This window comes from Belonocnema kinseyi, chromosome 2, assembly GCF_010883055.1.
Source record: "Belonocnema kinseyi isolate 2016_QV_RU_SX_M_011 chromosome 2, B_treatae_v1, whole genome shotgun sequence".
Classification (NCBI taxonomy): Eukaryota; Metazoa; Arthropoda; class Insecta; order Hymenoptera; family Cynipidae; genus Belonocnema; species Belonocnema kinseyi.
In genome coordinates this window covers 52,829,081-52,849,758 of record NC_046658.1, presented here as the reverse complement: position 1 = coordinate 52,849,758, position 20,678 = coordinate 52,829,081, and the positions used below count along the sequence as shown (strand labels likewise).

Genomic DNA, 20,678 nt, shown 5'->3' with positions numbered 1-20,678 from the left:
GGAGCTCTTCTTAATATTTTGACACCAAAATCATGTCGATACACCTTACCGACTGCGAGTAAAGCCACCCACGCTTTAACTTGACAGACTGTATGTATGCATATGTATGGATGTGTACATATATACATTTAAAAAAATTTTTTAAATTTCTTATTTCAAATTTGAACTCGATTACGCGCTTCCACATCAGTGGTTTTCAATGGAAACTTGCCTATTACATCATCTTTCATTACTTATTCTTCATGTACTTCTGAAACTGTCAATTTCTGTTCAGCCGTCCTAACCTACGCCAATTTTGTTTTCTCGTACAATTTTAAAAAATGTAGTTGTAATCGATTGAAGTCTCGAAAAATTTTTTTGAGACTTCTAAAAATGTTTGACTATTTTAAACTATCATCAACTCAGGTAACAATGTATTTAAATCTACGTAATTATCCATCATATTTGTTCAGACTAAAAGTACTAATCTTTAATATAATTATTTAGAACCTTTCAAAAGGTACGCATGTGTACCGAAACGTCAGGAAGTTTCAAAAGGAGTTTTTTTCTATTAAATAAATATCTGAGTTTCGAAGAACATGTTTTTTTGGCTCATATTTATTTTTTTCGATTTACGATTGGACCGTAAGACATAAATTATTTGAAATCTACGATTTGAAATCAATAAATATCAACGGTCGAAGAAAGGATTGATTTGTTTCATCAAATCATTTTACCATTTTTTAGATGTTTCAGTGTTTGACTAGAAATTTTATTCTGGCTCTGACACCGTCCAAATCGTAAGATTTTCAGATTCTGTGAATGCCGAAACGTAAAAATCCATTAAAATCTAGATTTAGAAATTTGGACGATTACATTCCACTCTGATGAATGAGGATGTAAAAATTTAATAAAAGTGTGAAATCCGTGTACCTTTATTTTCACCCTAGAATGATACATCAGGATACAAAATAATTCTGACATCCTAAGCTTGACCTCTGATTTGAAATGGAATTCGTCTATTATATTTTTGGTTTAGAATTAATCTCTTTTAGTTACCGATTCTACTGTTCGGTTTGACGTTCAATGAAATTAACTTTTTTGTTTTGAAAATTGCACTGTTTTGTAGAAAGTTCATACTTCGTGGTTTAAAAATCAAACGGTTTGTTTGAAATTTTCTTTCTTTCTTCACTATCTTTTTGAAAGTTAAAATATTTTTTATAAACTAATTTCATTGGTTGATGATTTATTTCTTTGATGGAAAATTAAACTAGTTTGTTGAAAATTAATTTTTTTAATTTTAAAGTAAATTATTCCACTTTTTGCAGAAACATTGATATTTTTTAGTTGAACATGCAAACTATTTGGTTCAAAATTTATGTATTTTGTTGAAAATTTGTCTGCTTTTATAAAAATTTAATCTACTTGTTAAGAAATTTATCTTCTAGTGTGAAAAGTTCAACTATGTTGTAGCAAATTTGCCGCTTAGGCTTGCAAATTGAACAATTTGATTACATTTTATTCATTTATTAAAAACGCCATCTTTTACAAAAAATGTGTTTCTTGTGTTTCAAAGTTTAACTAATTGGTTTTAAATGCAACTTTTAGGTTATAAATTAATTTTTTCAAATCTTTATTTTTAGTTAAAAATAAAATCTTTTTACTTTGAGGGCATTTTGGGCCACGAATTTTCTACGATGAATCAACATTAAATGCAGATAATTTCCGGGAATATTTGTATACACTCTTTTGTAAGTAGAAAGAGTTTTCAAAATTCACATTCAAATGAAAAAAAAAGTTTCCCAAATCCCTCCATATAAACACAAACAGCGCGTATGCATGCACTCACCTGAGAGCTACACGTGTCCGGGAGGTCTTTAAATAGGCCAGAGAGGCTCGTGAAAACGAGCGGTAAAAATATTGGCAAATCTAGTGTGCCACGCCAAGAGTGCTGTCGTCTTGAGTCTAGATAGAATAAGCGCGCAAATGCGTTGGAAATAACATGATACCAACATAGCTTACGCGGCGAGGACACCTGTTCTAAAGAATAAAATATCGGAGGCTCGCCAATAAAGCTGTCTGATGCTCACCAATGCTAAACGGCAATCGAGTATTGGAGATCCTTCGATTCGATAGCATTCGCATGTCCATCCACTTTTTTCCATTCAGTTTTCCTCTCCATTTTTCTCCTTTTGTTTCACTTGTTCAAAATCCATGCAATTTTATTGAATTCGCAATGTGTTCCGTTAAAATAGATTCCTCTACCTGTATATCGCAAAATATATTTTATTCTGCACAATTTCTGTTATTCGTCAAGACGTTATTTTTACTGCTTCATAAATATTGCAGAATAAACATTTAATTTGGCGGTGCAGTGGCTTGAAGTAAGTTCAGCAGTAAACCGTTGCATATCATTCTGTTTATTATTATTATTATTATTATTAATAATTATTGTTATAAACATTTTTTATAGCTGTCTAGGGCCAAAAGAAAATGTTTAAGAAAATCTTGAAGTTTTAATAAAATACATGAATTTCCAAATCAACAAAAAATGTTTTACGCGAAATAATTAAATTTTTAGCAACAGCAACAACAAATAAAAATTTTTAGCTAGAAATAAAATATTTCAAAATTTTAATAAGGTTTTATTCCTTTATTCTTACGCTCCAATTTAAAGTAAAGAGAAAAAAATATTTTAATTTTTAAACACCGTTTTTATTTGTTAGACATTTCGGCTTTCAATGCGCAAATTTTGTAAAAAAAATGTTGAATTTTCAACAAAAAAGATTAATTTTTAACTAGATAGTTAAATTTTTCATTATAAATGATACATTTTCAACTAAAGAGATGAATTTTCAACTAAAATGATAAATCTTCAACCAAAATAATTAATTTTTATCAAGAATGTAAATTTTTAAATAAGTACTTTAATTTTTAATCGAGAAAAGAAATTTTAACACCAGAAGATTAATTTTTGTTACAACAAACACGTATTTTTAACAAAATAATTGAATATTTATTTTAACAGTTAATGATCAACAATAATGGATACATTTTCATCCAAAAATGATTTTTCGACCAAGAGAGAAAAAAATGTCACGTTAATTGTGGAATTTTTAAGTCAAAAGTGTAAATTTTCAAATGAAGAAGATGATTTAATAAAAAACATCGTTGAATTTTTTGTTCGAAGAAGAGATAGTTGGATTTTTAACCAATGATATGCATTTTCAACTAATGTGATGAATCTTTAGCTGAAATACTTAAATTTTCAGTAATAAACTAAAATAAAAGCTAATCCAAATAAAAAACGAACTTTCAACGCTGGAAATTATTTTTTAAAAGTATTTCTACATATTCACCTAGTTCCGGCTTCCAGTTTTAGAAAATTTACAAAATCCTAGGATGAAAATGCAATGCATTCGAAAATTTGAAATTTTAGAGTGGGCGAAAAATCTCATTTTTCCTATTTTGAACCATAATTCTCTTCAAGTGAGAAGAAAAGATTTTAAGAGCAACGTTGGAGCTTTTGTAGAAATAATTTCTATTGACTAACTTAATTTTCGGAAATTTGTTTACTTTATTGCAGTGTTGAATAGTAGAATAGAAGCGAGATATTCGTGATCGGATGGTTCTTCTGTGCTTTGTTGGAATTGAGTTTAACGAGGCATAAACGAAAGCCATTTTCATCCCTCTCATCTTCTCTTCATTTGTAGCTCTGGCTTTGTATCTCCAAATTAAAAGAATTCGCTGAAAGTTTTATCAACTCACCATATATCAGACGCTGTATGAACTTGAGCAAAATTCGATAGTAGTGGATCTCAAACTAACATTAAATCTTCGGTTATCAATGTTACACATATGACCCCTTGTTTCATCATCTTTTTGCCTTTATTTAAGCACCTATCTAATTTCCAATTCATCTTTTCGTCACTTGTAAATAGGCTTCCAAGATATATGTATGTATCAACTTGTTCTATTTTCTCATCATTTGGGACAATTTTGCATACTGTTTTTTCTTCTTTTCATTCGAACACCATACTTTTTGTTTTATTTAGGTTAATTTTGGGGCCCATGTACACATACAATTTATAGTCGGCTTACGTGCATAGTTTCTCGTAATCCTCTTACCTTAAGATCATTTACCCCGCTGGCATTCCAAACACCTTGTCTCCATCCATCACCTGAAACTCTACCCTTACATTTACCGTGTGCAAGCCTTTGGACACTCAAAGTTTCAATCTATTCCGAGGTTATTTTATTATTTGTATTATTTATTTTTTAAATTGTACGCTCAAATACCACCTTTATGTGAGAAATTTATCATGAAAGTCGAAATCATATCCAAAATTAAGTATTTAGAGCTGAAACCGAGAGATTAATAGCTGGTTGGTGTTTTATGTTGATGTCACCAACATTCAGCAGAGTTGTAATAGTTAGGTGTAGCTGCTTTTTGTTTTTAGCATAGGTCTTAAGATAATCCATGTAAACAACATAAGTAACCTTATGTTTTCGATTTTTAGATTTGCCGAAAAATTACTCAAGATGTACGGATTTGCTTTCCAACAGACAGAGGATAAGTATATTGGAAGTTGAATCGAAAGCTTTCCCGTTATCAATCCAGGCCAACGCAAAGATAGGTAGCGCTGGTAGGATGCTGCGTCTTTGCAGACACATCTATCGATAAGCAAGTTCTTCCGGCATCCTGTTATGACTTTCTCTGAACCGTGTTTTTTGTACATTTCTTGCCACGCAGGAGCAATTGTCCGAACAATCCTATCATTTAGGATATCTGCGAAGATCTTATACAGTATATTCAGACAATTGATGGGCCTGTAATTCTTTGGATCAGCCAAGTGGCCCATCTTTGGCAGGAGTAATTTGCGACCTTTCACTAAACTCTCCGGAATAGGCACTTCCAACTTTAGATATGAGGTGAAAATGCGGGCTAGATGCTGGTGCGTTGAAGGACACTTGTGCTACCACAAGGTTTTGATATCCTCTGGTTCCGGAGCGGAATAGTTCTTCATACCACCTAATACTTGTTTTAACTCCTCGGTATTGATAGGTAGGCATTCTTCTGCAGGTATTATGGGGGCATTGTAAAGCTTCTTAAAGTTATTTATGTTCTTTGAGTCTTCTTTCAGTGAAAGCTGGACTTCGTAGTTTTTTTTCTGAAATGCTTCCATCTCCTTTGGCTTAGGCGGATGGTCGACAGTAATTGGAGGAACTTGGAAGAGTCGAGATAAGCCAGAAAAAAGGGCGATGACAAAAGGGGCGCGAGCTACCTGCGATCCTTCCCCTTCCAGTGGGACCCTTACCCATCACACCCGTCTTGGCGCGCTTAATCGCCGGGATTGCCGGAGCGCAGAGTCTATTGTCGCTAATGACCCTAAATCACATCCGATCACCGTTCCAACTTATTCACTTAAAATTTAGAAATAACTGATGCAAACTATTTGAAAGTCATTTTTTGGGAATCTATGGGCTTTCACGAGTCCAGGCGTATTTCATTTCGCATTGACAGACAAAAATGAAATATCAACATTCCCTCATTCAATCGTGAAAATACTAGATTCGGAGAATTTCTCTCCGGCAATTCCGGCGACTAAGCGCGCCAAAACAGGTGTGAGGGGTAAGGGTCCCACTGGAAGGAGAAGGATTCCAGGTAGCTCGCACTCCTTTAGGGTGCACATAGAGAAAAACTGTTATTTTTATTTGGCCCGCCTTTCCCCCCGCTTTAGACTTGTCTTTGCGTCAGGTAGTGCCCGTATTCTGTCAACAATATGCTGCCTGATGGTCAGTGACTTCGACTTGCTATGTGTGTAATAACGGGTCCCTTGTTCAGGCGCGAACTTTCGAACTTTGGTGGTGAAATTCCCACTAGATGTTCTGAAGCCAATCACACACTGAATGCGGGACGCGTACTGCTTTAACAAGCCTATCTTTGTGCATCTGCCAAACCTTTCGGTGCATTATACACACCACAATTGATAGTCCAAAGGTCGGATTCTTTGGAAAAATCTTCATGAAGCTCGTCATACAGTTCTGCCAAATCGTTAGACTTGAGAGAAACCTGAATGTTAATGTTTCTATTGGTCCTGAAGCAGCGCTCTTCCTCTATTGGATGCCTGACCGTGGTTGATCTTAGCGTCGCCTCTCTTTCTCTGTTGTCGGCTTGTTCTGGCTGCGGTAAAGTAGATGCTAAGCTTACATAGCCCCTTATGCGGACTTGTTTGACATGGTTACGCCGACGATAATGCGAAAAGAGCTATAGCTCTGAGTGTTTATCGCACCGCAGAGCATGCATTCGTGCCATCCAATTGACTCCGTCTTGATTAGATCCTGGTGATTGAAATTGTTATCCGATCCATTGTCGGGAGCTTTACGCGTTCTATTGTTTTGAACCGCACTTACTACAACTATGTTTGGTGTTATCATTGTTGTTCGCACGAAAAGCTGGTAAAAGGGGTTCGTCCATCCTTTAAGAGCCCCGCATGCAAGGATAAGGCTCTATACTCTAAAAGGTCGTCCGGTATCCCTGAGTCACCGTTAGGTATATATTCATATTTTGGAAACACATTTATGCATTTGGGAATCTTCGAAATACTGTGAAATTTTTGAATTTTTGCAAAGACATTTTTGACTTCTGATATTACTTTTAGTAAAAATAATTATATTTTAAACCCTTTTTCAATTTCAATTTTTTAATTTCGCTTGTGAATCAAGTCTTTAACCTTCTTAGATGATTATATAAGAAAGACAGAGTGATTTTAAATATTATAAAAGTGGTCTGACTTTCCCCCTTTTGAAAGTTTTAAAACTGTTTAGTAAACATTTGTTAATCTTTATGATCAACGTTCAGCTTGCAATTTACAACATTAAGTTATTGCAAATTAAAATTGTTTGAAATTAAACAACTTCGAAATAAAAGCTTTAAATAGAATCGTCTTCTCACGAAACATTGAAAATGTTTTTTTTTTATTACTAAATCTTTGAAAATTATATTGATCATAAATAATTATGTTAAATAAGTAAAAAAATAATTAAAATCAGCTCGGAATTCTCTGAATTTCTTAAATTTCTTGAATATTTAAAACTTACGAAACTTCTTTTTAAATTTTTTCAATTTCATTAATTTATTGAATTCCTTTAACGCTAAGAAATTTCTAAAAAAAATTTTATATTCTGAATACCTTCAATTATCGAAATTCAATAAATTACCTAAATGCTTCTAAGTTCCCAAAATTCTCTGTATTCCATATAATATATGGATACAGTACAAGTACGATAACTTTCGCATGCGTAAATCATGGGCAAAATACCATAAGAAGTGGAAGAATCACAATTAGTGTGCGTGTCGTACGTGTGATGACGTTTTAAGGGGAGTGTACACTTATCGAACGGAAATTTATCGGACTTGTACTGTATATAGAATATTTTGAATTCCTTGAAAATTTGGAATTCTCTACATTTTTAAAAATCTCTGACTTCCTTGAAAATTCTCTGAGATTCTTGATTGCTCTAACTTTCCTGAATTTTGTAATGTTCTGTATTTCCTTAATTCTCTAAGTGTTACATTCTCTGGATTTCTTGAGCAACCTAAATGCTCTGAAATTCATAAAATTATTTGCATTTTCTAAAATTCTTATCCTGAATTCCTTCAATATTCGGAATTTCTTAAATTCTCTAAAATCACTGAATTCTCTGAAACCATTAAATATTCTAAATTCCCTGGATTCCATGAATTCTGTGAATTCCTGATATTCCTTTTTAGCCCCTCGATTTTTGAAATTTCTTCATTTCTCTAAATATCTTGAATTCCTTTAATTTAGAATATTAAAGGAATTGATTAAATTCACGATTTTCTGCATTTTTTAATGTCCGTAGAATTCTCAGAATTCAAGGAATTCAGATGATTGAGAATTTTACAAATTCAGGGAATTCCAAGGATTTAGAAATAATATATAATAATAATAATATATAATATTTCTGTTTATTATTAATTGCAAATCCAATGTTTCCCGCCGGCTGTAACGCGCATATAATAATGCTAGTTTTAAAATATGAAATAAATATTCTTTTTCCCGTATTTTATCTTCAGTACTGATATTCATAAAACAATAAATTTAAGTGATAACCATTGAGTTTTTTGGTGAGATTCTATTCTTTTAGTTTGATCTTAAGGAAGATTACATTCACGTGTAATCTTTAAAGTATTTTTCTTCTTATTTTGAAAAAAATATGTTTAAACTTTACTTTTGTAACCATTTAATATATTACCTCTTTTTCATTTTTAATTATCCTTCAACCGCTCATCAAGTTTCACAAATTCTTTGCAGTGCACTCTTTCACTCTTTCACTTTTTAGATTTTTTGAAACTCTGACGCATGAAACTTAAGTTGAAATTCACATTCTTCTTGTAACGTATCCACTTTTTAAAAATCGACATTATGTACATTTTATTATTCACAAAAATTTAGAAATATATTTTAATATTCTTTAGACTTCTAATTGTAAACTCAGACTAGATAATTGATTAATAAAAGGAAATGTGACTGTAAATTTTGAGCTAAACTAATAATTTTAATTTATTTTATTTGTTATTTGATAACATCTTATTACAGTCCAAAAAGCTACTTGTTTCGCAGATGGGATTAGCAGAGTGGCATGATGGTTTCAGATCCACAACTGAATAAATACTGAGTTCTCTTATGCTGACTAGATTCTATGTACAGAGTCCTCTCGTGGATCATGCACCGTTCTCAAAGTGGAACGTATTTAGATCAAAGTAACAAATGAAAACTAAACTCGATAGAAATTTCATGAATTCCACTTTTGGTCATTAGTTCTATTATATTAATAATTAAATACAGCGAAGAATTATTCTTTCATCATTCATTAAACCGAAAATGGCTCGCTGGAACATGTTTTCCTTTTGGTTTTACTCCGCGCAGAAATGTCGGTGGGGCACCGTTCGGGCCCCAATCGGAAAAAATGTGGCCCCGTTATCTGTCTAACGCCAAAGCGTAAATGAATAGCCCTACCCGACAGGACCCAGATCTGGGCATCCAAAATGGAGGCCTGATCTGGTCCAGAAAAGAACCCTTTAATCTTTTATCTCTATAATTAGTCAAATTTAAAAAGTATATGTATATATATATATATACATATATAAATCCCGTGTCACGATGTTTGTCGCCACTAAACTCCGAAACTACTGAACCGATCTTGATGAAATTTTGTATACTGTGTGTAATTTGGTCCAACTTAGAAGATATGATACTTTTTATCTTGTATAATTACCCCAATATGTATTTTTGGAAATTAAATGTTTTTATTTGTAAGTTCCGTAAGTTTCTAACAGATGGTGGTGTAAGTTAGTTTATTGACTGACACATCAACATTTGACGTTATCTAGGTTGGCTAAGCAACCAATAGATGGCGCCATATTTTAATTTCTTAAAAAGTTTAGTGTAATATTAATTGAACGTTTTATAAGTGAGCCACAGCAGCGTGTGGCCGGATCTGCTAGTATAATGTATCTAAGAAGTTCTTTCCTTTTATCTTATATAGACACTGGGCAGTATTATGGAATTTATATGACGTTAGCCCTAAAAGAACTGGAGAAGGGGTTAATTATGAAGTTTGATCGAGCAGTTAGGCAAGAATGAAAAGTCGATTTGAAAAATATATATTTTCTATATTATATATGCTTTAAGTAAAAACACTGGTTTCTCAACATTTTTATCATGACCATTCAAGGCTACCTACGTGGCGAATTTATAATAAAAAGAACTTGTGGCTACGTGTGCCAAAATGTAGGTACCTGTAAATGGAACTATTTATTTATACTGGAATTTCTTAACGAAAATCCGAATTTTTCGGTACCAATAGACACTACCTTATAAAAAATTTTATTCTGAGCGTAATTAATTTATCAAAATTTTAATAAATACTTCATATATAAATTATGAACAATCTGGAATGATTAATATATCATTGTGAATTAATCAAAGTAATAATACATGGAACCAACATATTTATTCAATAAGGATAGAAACCTGAACAAATAGACGATTCTATAATAATGAAATAATATTGGCAAAAAAATTTATTTTTATTTTTATTTGCTCATAAATTAGGTGCTTGATTGATGCACAATAAACTTTCTCATTAAATTTTACTTAAAATTTTATATATTATGAACTATACGAGTATGCCATCATGGAGACTGGAAAGCCATTTAGAAATCTCCAATAGGCAAGTAGGGTAGTGGCAGACATTCATGGATGTTGGTTAGACAGTCAGAAAAATAACTTGACTTTGAAGGGTTGTTTAGACAAAAATAATGGTATAGGACATTTAGGGAGATTGGGCACGCTGTTAGGAAAAAAATGGGCATATAGAGGATTCTAAGTTCGAGATTGAACCGGCATTTACGAAGGTTTGACGGGCAATTAGAGAGTTAGAGGGTACTTACGGAGGTTTTTTGGGCATTTAGGAAGAAAGTAGGAATTTAGAGAGGATGAGGGTAATTTAGAGAGCTTGGGTGATCGCCACGTCTACGAGAGCTTTTTGTAGTATGGAGAGATATTATTTTTCATTATCAAAGACTCTCCTTAAAAAAAAGTTTGCCATAGTATTTCGGCTTATAGAAAATTAGTCAAAAAAGGTATCAAAGATGAAATTTTTGACCCTGAAGCGCAGTGGTGAATTATTAATCGATTTCAAACGATTTTTTGTTTAATACCCGAAGAAGAAATTCAAATTTCTGTGGATATAGAATATTATTTTCTAAATACTAATCCGCCTCTTTTCTCTTTATGATGTTTGCAAACATTCTGCTTTCATGCTAGATGAAAAGACGCTGATACAGAAGCGACATGTAAGGAAAAGAGGAAGACTCGGAGATAAGTAGTATAGTACAGATATATTATTTTTGGTTCGAATGGCCAACGTTTTTGAGAGTAAGGTGGAACACGGCACGCGACGACACGATATTCGGAAATAGAAATCGCGAGTTACCACACGAATCCGTGTGTTGTTTTACTTCAGTCTAGTTGAGTCACATACATCCTCAAAGGAGAAAACTAATTCAAAATTAATGAAAAATTGTTGAAACGTATGAAATACTAAACCACGAAAAATTTCATTCAACATTCTAGGAGCCGCCTTCTTGTTCTTCGTCGCAGATCATCACACAAAGTTTGAGCGCAGCTAGTACAAACATTTCCTCTCTGCTTGTTAATTCAATTTTATTTTCTCTAATTCAATTTGATTTGTGGCTAATATGAAACGCAAAATATACCAACTTAGTCTGTTAACAGACTTCACTACCCAAAATGACTTCAAAATAGGGGTAATATGGTCATTTTTCACGAAAATATGGTCATGATAGGACCATGAATTATTTTAAATAAAATTAATGCACAGGTTGAATTTTTAACTAAAAAAGATTGATTTGAGTCAATTTATGAAGCATAGAAGTGAGAATGCTTTAGCAAACAGCTCACTTATGAACCCAAAAAGAAGAATATTTAACCAAGTAAGATGATTTTTCAAATAGATAGTTCAATTTTCAACCAATAAAAGCATTAATCGTTAATCAAACAGTTGCATCCGCAACCAAATGGCTTCAGTTTTAAGTAAAAGACACGAATTGAAAAAATGGTTACATTTTCCACCGAATGGTCAAATTTTTAAACAGAAATAAATTTAATAACTTTAGTTACGAACAGTTGGATTTCGGCCAAATAGTAGAATCTACAAGCCAAGAAGACGAACTTTTAGTAGATATATAAATTTTTCACCAAAAAATAAGATTATTGTAACCCAAAAAATTAATTTTTAACAAAACAGTTGAATTTTTGAACAAAACCGTTTATGAAAAAATAGTTGAACTTTTGCACAAAATAATTTAATTTTCTACAAAATAATTAAATTTTTCTGAACATGTAGTTTACTTTACGACATGCAAAGATAAATTTTTACCTAAATATGTAGTTGCATTTTCAATAAAAAGACAATTAATTTTTATAAATCAAAGAGTTGCACTTACAACCGAATAGTTGAAATTTCAAGCAAAAGGGTCGCATTTTCATGCAAATAGTTGACTTTCCAAACTACAAAGATAATTTATCAAACAAATGGTCGAAGTTTTAAAGACAAGATATTAAATTCCGATAAAAAGCAACTTAGCCAAGTAGTTAAATTTTCCAGTCAAAATAATAGAATAATAGATTATGCTTCATCAAAAAAATGAGAATCTTTAGCAAAGATTTTTAAATATGAACCACTTATTTGAATTTTTAATAAAAAAGATAAGTTTTTAACGAAAACTAAAATAGTTAATATTTAAACAAAGAAAATGTTTCAATTTAATATAAAAAACTATTGAATTCAACCAAAAAATACACATTTTTAATAAAATAGTTGAATCCTTCATAAAAAATAGATTAATTTTTATACCAAAATTGCATTGTCAAACAAAAAAGATCAAATTTCTAGAAAAGACATTTTACATTGATTTTTCTACACAAGAATTGATTTTTAAATCAAAAAGACTAATCTTCTATGAAAGGTGAATTTTTAATCAAAAATTGAATGTTTGAAATAATTTTTAAACAAACGAATTTTTAACAAAATAGTTTAATTTTCAACCAATAAAATGTTTAACAAATTAGTTCAACTTTTATCCAAGTAGTGAAATATTTAATTTAAAAAGATGAATTATTCCTGAAAAAACTAATAGTTGATTTTTAAATTTTAAAGGACCAATGATCAACCGAAAAGAAAATAGTTGAATCTTCAGTTAAAGAATTGCTTTTCCATATAGCTTAAAAAAATACAAAATTCCTTGTCCTTATACCTTCACATAGCCTAACGAAAAACAAGCCAGCATCTGGTCAAATATTCAACTCTCTGAGTCCAGACAATATGAGTGTTTAACCATGTAGTTTAATTTTTAACCATGTAGATGATTTTATAAACAAATAAAGACAAATTTAGAACAAAATATTCAAGTGGTGAACTAAATCGTCGAATTTTTAACTAAAAGTAATTATTTTGAACCAAAATTAAAATAGTCGTTTTTTTAGTTTTTAAAACTTAAATTTACTTATTCGATTCTCTTAATTCAGTTAACATCTAAGCTAAAAACATAAGAAAATAGGGAAGTTTAATTAAAACAGTTAAAAAAATTCTTTTAAGAAAGTGAAATGAGAGCAATACGGGATAGAGTGAGAAATTTTTTACTTCATGATCTGCCTTAAAATAAAATCACTAATTTAATTTTTTCGTAAATTTAAAAATATTGTTATTCGCCATTATATTTTCCATGTGTGATGCCCCATAGTGCGTTACCCCTGTTTCCCCTAAGACACAAATCTTGACACAATATTAGCTCCAGTAGTGTTACATAGATTTTTAACGGCCCTACAGATTTTATTCATTGCAGAAATTAAAAATAGTACAATTGCAAAAAAAATTCGTATCAGACAAATATTTATTATTAAAATATCTTCCAGCGCTTTACAGAATAAGAAAGCAATCTTGTTAAATACAGTACTATATGTTGTTTATTGAATACAAGTCAAATTTACATACAACTTATTTAAATCGCTATATCTGCAATTTACTAGTCCGTTAGGATTTACAATTAGAATTCATGAGAGTCAAACGAAGACAGTTCACAGTTAATTTGGCGTTGACAATTCGTGTGACATGCACACTGTTTGGTAACAATAACAGCCGAGAGTATTTTTTGTCCGATTGAATATACACCTCATTGTTAATATTAATTAGGTAATATTATGGAAAGTGTGTTCATATAAAGAAATTTTAAAGTTGTATAGTAACTCTTTTACAAAGATAATGAATCTGGAAAATTTTCTGATTAAATAATTGAAGCCAATAGTGCCTGGACAAACGCAAATATTTATCCTGGAATCAAGAAATTTATACTTTAAATTAATTTTCTGTGTCGTGCGTTATGTGCAAGTTTCATTTCGCTATATAATTAGTTGCTTACCTACACCTGCATTGCTGGTATGTGCCTTTGAATATGCACCATTTTCATTGGAAATTGCATAATTTTTTCTGAGTCATATTAGCGGCTACTACACAACACATAATGTGCAATTAATGTGGTGAAAATTGCTGACCAGAGTCTCAAATGAAAATCCGCAAAGGGGAAAAAGGCTTTCTCATTAAAATTAGAGTATTAATGAATGAGGAAAAATTGTCCACAAAATCGTAAGTTTGAATAAAGAAATGACAATGTTTCTTGAGAATATACTTTTAGGGTAAAGATTTTATTTCATAAACTTCAAATCAAATGTTTATCAATTAATCCCTTTTAATGACCAAAATCATAGGAAACATTATGCTCACTGAGAATAATTGGTGCTTTTTAATAGTTTTGTACATAAATTAAAACTTTCAAATTACCTGAAATAGTTATTGTTTAGTAAAAATGCTTTGTTTTTAAAAATAACCATTTTTTTAGCAATTTAAGTTGTTCGGGGTCACAAGCGCTTTTCTACAGAAAAATGACATTTATGTATAAACAAACATAATTAGATTTTATAAGTTGATAGGTTTTTTTTAACAATTCAAGGTTATTTTAGAATTTGACACGAAAAATAGGTATTTCAAAACAAAAATCATTATATTAAAAAACAAGATTTTTTAATTCTGAATAGTTTCAGATTATATTTAAGCTCTTCATAGGAAATTAATTATTTAAAAAATGGGATATTTAAGGTGATTTTCAACTTTTCAACAACTTTAAAGAAGACGTCAAAGTAAATAGTTGCCGCATCGTATTTGATAGACCCAAAAATGCGTTTGCTTAAAGCAACCTTGTCTGCTACTAATTAGCTTTTGAAAAAGAGAACATCCGAAATTATTTCGGTTTCAGAATTTGACTGTTTCACGAAACACACTGGTGATGACAAGAAAGAAAGTCAAAATTCTTCTCCACAGGCTTTAAAATATACAATATAAAAACACGGAAAAATATTGTCTTGCAAAAAGTCTATAAATAGTCCTGGAATCTTGGATGGGTACAAAAAGTTTATAAATCTTAAACGACTTTTATTGAAATTTCACATTTTTTATTGCTATGTGAAAACGATTCTTGTAACTCTCGTTCATAATCTAAGGGGAACATTTTTGTTTATATTATTTAAGATTTAAGATATCATAAATTCCCAATGTGAAATGTAGTACGCTGATATTCCTCGATGTAGCAGAGAGTCTGAGAAAATATATCTTTACAGTCGACTTTGCGCAATAAGGATGGGGGCGATATCAGTTCAAAAAGGCACGTTTTTAGTGATTTTTAAGAATTATTTAAGTTTTTCCTGTTATTTCATGAACGCTAATATTGTTTACGTTAATAATATAATTTCTGAAAAATATTATTAAATATTATTTTATCTTCTAGTCATTTTTTGTCAGAGAAATAAGACATATAAAATGCAAAATTGATAATACTGTTGGGCATTAAGCATTACATTATTTAATTTTCCTTCAAATACAAGGAAATTTATCAACTAATAAAATTTGGTGCAAAATGAGCTCCTTTATTCACTAATTTGTGTATGAAATATTGTTACTATTCATTAAGGAAAGTGAAAGTGACTAACCGTTTATTAAATGAATAATTTAATTGAAACATATATTTTTATTATACTAAAGTCTAAACCATCTTCAACCTAAAAATCTTTGAGCTTTGTGTTTTTAGAAAGAATTTTTGTGATGATAGTTCAAAGGCAAATTCAAAATCTTAGGGACTTAAATGTAAAAAAATATATTAAAAATTTGTTTCCAGGTTTTCAAGAGTATTTCTTTTTAATTCAGTTTTTTCAGTATTACGTCCAACAAGAAATTCAATCAAAATTAAAGCTAACAAAATTTATATGATAATAACTCATCTTCCAGGCTTTTTCTTTGTTAAATAGAAATATATTTTTTGAAACATAGAATTAAATTTTACGTATTTTAAAAAAAATGTTATATTTTTTCCAATAAATATTTCAAGCGAGTAAGTATATCGAAAAGTAATTTACAATAATGCAATATATAATTCCAAATACAATTGAATAACCTTAATGACAAAATAACATTTTCTGCAATACAAAAACCTCCATAAGGTACGCAGTTCTTTTTCATTCAATTGATTTCTGAACAATAATTTAAAATATGTAAAATAAATAATTCAATTTCACTAATTTCAAAAAAGGTTTAATATTATTTTTACATATTTAAAACATTAAAAGTCTATCTAAAAGTAAAAAGCAATAAAGAAAAAACGAGCATATAAACATTTTGGTAATTGTAATGGCAAAAAATGACCATTTTTGTAGGTAGAATAAAAGTTTTTAAACAATGTACGATTTAGTTAATGCTGTTAATATAATTTTGTACTTAGTTTTTAATTCAGAATTCATGAACAATAATTTTTAATATATAAAAAATGTACTCGAATTTAAATGAGACCTATTTTAAAAAGTACTAAGCGCTATTATATCAAATGTATATTTTATTTATTTCTGCACCACGGCTGGTACTGCTTATTTAGGTATTGTATTGTATCATTATTGTATCTTTTTTACACGGAGTTCATTTTTTATTTTTAGTGTATTCTTAGAGATTATAATAAATTTCTAGATCTTTTTTGGTTGAACAACCTTTATCTTTTTATATTCTTTCTTCTCTTGTGCTGTTTTTCCAACAAATTATTTGTTCATTTTTAATCTTATTTTTTACGATTGAAAGAAAGCTTATTTGTCGTTTCTGAATATTATAAATTAAGAATTTGTACGTCCCTTTTGTTTGAACATTTTTTGTCAATTAATTTTTTTCATACCTTGCATTGTTTTTCGAAAAATTTAATTTTTTCATGTTTAATGTTATTTTTTGAGCTTAACACAAAAACTGCGCACCCTATCAAACAATGATTAAGTACAAACCTGTAGATCTTTCTTGGATAAACAAATTTCGCCTGTTTATCTAAAACTTTAATTTTTCTATTTTTATGCGGTTTTTATAAATAAAAGAAAAACTACTCGTTCCGTCAAAAAGCAAGTAATACAAAATTTGTAGATCTTTTTTGGGTGCATAATTTTTGTCCATTTATCTTTTGTTGTAATTTTGTTGTGAATGCTTGGTTTTTCATTATTTTTTGTACAATAGAAATGTGAATTTTAGGTTTCACAGGAAAATTCGAAAGGTTGTTATGATAATCTTGTAAAATTGTCAAATGCAACGTTTTTCCTTCTTTGGATTTTTTTTTCATATCGTGCGTTGTTGTTTGGCTTGAAATGTTCATTTTTGTTAGTTATTTAGAATTTTGTAAATGCTATAACTCTGGTAATATGTGGTTTTTTGTTATCAAAAACAGTTATAAGGATAAATTGTTCGCCTTTTTGGATACTAAAAGTGGTTTCGAAAATTTTCAAATTGCTCACACTTTTTAAATTTTTATTTAAATGGCTGACTAACGAACTTTACCCTCAATTTAAGGCACTAAAAAGTGAATTAAAGGCTAATCAAATCTGTCAATTCTGTCCAAATTTCTCGTGTTAACAAACTAAAAATCTCCAGACACATTAAGTAACTAACGGATAGACACATTCGTAAAAACTGTTTTTTTTTTTCATTCGGGGGTTATCAAAACATGGACATTTGACAAAAACGGGGGCGGGTTCAAATTGCACCTGCATTTAATACCTTCTCTGCTGAGAATTTAAAAAGTATCCTTCAAAGAAAAGTCTACTACAAGAACTTTCATAGCCCAGAAGTTAGCTATGCATGTAGATTTGAAAATTTCATTATGAAAAAATCAAAAGTCCTAAGGAAAAAGTAAAGATAGTTCTGAATTCTTCTCGGAAATATCTCGAGGTGATTTTTTCATTTGAAAAAAAATTATTATTTAAGCAATTACATTGTTTATAACTTTTAAAAAATTATTTAACAGTGGTGGTAAACGATTCAGAGTTTTCAAGTGAAAAATAACATACTTTGAAGTATCATGAATGAAAAAAAATTTTAAACAGTGCCAAAAAGTTAGTTTAAATATTGTTTTTGCCCCCTGTACGAACACACCCTTACGATATCCCATGGCGCATATGGATTTGATTATTTATCCTTCATTATAAAAAAAACTAAAAGTCCTAAAGAAAAAGTGAAGATAATTCTGGATTCTCCTCGGCAATATCTCCAGGTTGTTTTTTCATTTTAAAAAAATTGATTATTTAAATAATTATATTTTTTATAATTTTTAAAAATTTATTTAACAATTGTGGTAAGCAATTCAGAGTTGTTAAGTGGAAAATAACATACCTTGAAGTATCATGAATGAAAAAAAATTTTAACAATGCAAAAAAGTTACTTTAAGCATTGTTTTTGCCGCCTCTACGCACCACCACACACCACAATTGTTAAATAAATTTGTTTAAATTATCAAAAATATCATTGTTTAAATAATTAATTTGAAAAAAATGAAAAAACACCTAGAGATATTGCCGAGAAGAGTCCAGAACTATCTTCACTTTTTCTTCAGGACTTTTGGTTTTTTTAATAATGAAGGATATGTGTCAATTAACAACACAATTGTTTTAAAGATGACTTTTAAAAAAAAAGTGAAAAAAAACACCTAGAGATATGGCTCAGAAGATTCCGGTGGTGTTTTTATTTTTTGGCTACATCTATTATTTCATTTTTTATTCAAGGTCGAATTCTCAAATCTATATACTATATACTTTTATCTAATTTTCAAAAATATTTGTCCGACAGATTAGGAAATTTTAATAAAAGTTTTCACTGTATGTCAAATATATTTAGAAACTGGGACTTTTGTTTTCAAGAGTTCCGTAAGTTTAAAGCGTTATTTTTAGTGTATTTGAACCAGGTTTACAAATTATCTTGATGAAATTTTTTAATTGGACACAAATTGAAAATGTTTAAGATTAATAAGTTCGTTTAATCATTAAGATCACTGTACTATGTATTAACCAAAAATATGTGCATTATTTAAAGAATATTTTATATATAAGTAATATTGTTTGATTTAGAAGGACTTGAGCTTTCAAATGTTTATTTTAATAAATGAATAAGCAATTATTCGAGTATTATTATTTGATTATTTATTTCATTATTTACACGTGCTAAGTAATTTCCAATTTTAAACAATTTCACATTTCAAAATAACGCCCAAATATGTTTAAAACGTAACCTTTTCAAATTAACTAATTTCTTTAATACAATCATAACTGATCAATCAGTTTTATTAGTGCAAGTACATATAAAAGATTCAATTAGTAATTTTCGTTTTACTAATCCAATCAATACAATTCCACTAATTCTCAGTGACTCAATTCTAGCTACAGAAATTAGTAGAATTTAACTGACAATCAGTTATGTTTTACTAATTCAAATTTAAAGAGTGATCTTTCAACGCTAATGTCATGAAATTTAAAGTAATTATATTCAATTATATTAAATTATATCATATTGAACATGTAGTCACCATATAACATATCTATAGAAATTGTCAAAAAAATATTCAAGGTTAAAATAAGAAAATCAAATATGATTCGGGGCACCACACATTTTTGCCCAGCATTGGTCGCTTTTCACAAGCAATATTCTGCGTTAGCGAATCACGTTCTATGTAGCAGGGTCAAGTCAGGTTATATAGTAATGCTTTTGTGCGTCATCATGTGTAAACTGCATGATCGTGCGCTGCAAAAAAAAATTACGACAAATCCACTGTCTGCTTAGCAGAATTTTTTTCTTATTTTCTTTAGAATCTTATATTTATTCCCAGATTGTCTTAAACATTTTATTAGATCAAATATTGGTCAGTTAACCCAAACCTTGACAGTCCAGCACTTTTTGTGATTCTTTTTTTTTACTTAGAATTAGAATATATGATCAATATTCAAAAAAGGACGCATTTTGTTGTCTCTCTAAAAGCCCCAGACTGAGTTATATACTTTTTGTAGGACAAAATTTTTCTGTGCTGGATAATCGCAGCGAATCACTAGATAAACAGCAACCATCGATTGATAATAAATCGTTGGAAGCGGATTTGACTCTAATGGGCTCGTAGAATAATGCTGTCTAATTGTCGATTAATCACAGGATCGTACACTCGCTCAGGGCAACAATGGTTATTCGACGGATAAAGGGCCTTTGGCGGTAGTCCATGTAGTCCCTTCTGATTTGATCGAACCAAAACCCTCAGTTGTTACTGGAACTGATCTCAAGGGAGTTCGAGGATCAGTGTCTAGATTCTAGATTCTAGGGTAATGTAGTTAAAGGCACCATGTGGAATCATAGACCCGTGAATGGTGGATGTGTACCATTCATAGGCAGAGACCTCAATCCCGGGTCAAAGATCGATCTATTCTCTTGGCTTCTGGCGATTACCTTCCAGGTGTGGGTTTGTCGCCATAGCAACTGAGCTCACCCTGGCTACTAGGTCAGGGCCATTGTCGTTGCACCTCGTCTATAACAGGTGTGTATCCCCAACTCTCCATCAGGAAATGCAGAAAAATCGCAGACCCCGGAAGTCAGTCTTCGGCTCCAATTGCACCAAGAATAAGCGACTTGTGAAATTGGCAGAGTTTACTTATTGGCGTTAATTAAAAACTATGTGGGATGCTACGAGAGAGGTAGTAAATTTAATT

At 30.4% G+C, this 20,678-nt stretch overlaps 1 protein-coding gene across 2 annotated transcripts in view; it reads right to left on the bottom strand.

Annotated features, from left to right (window-relative positions):
• LOC117168311 (inactive dipeptidyl peptidase 10) overlaps positions 1–8,640 on the bottom strand; it is a 236,026-nt gene extending 227,386 nt beyond the window's left edge. For both annotated transcript variants that reach the window (XM_033353870.1, XM_033353871.1), the window contains exon 1: positions 8,260–8,640. The gene's annotated coding sequence lies outside the window, so the exon portion shown is untranslated. The remainder of the gene's footprint in view (positions 1–8,259) is intronic.
• Between the last annotated feature and the right edge of the window lie 12,038 nt (positions 8,641–20,678).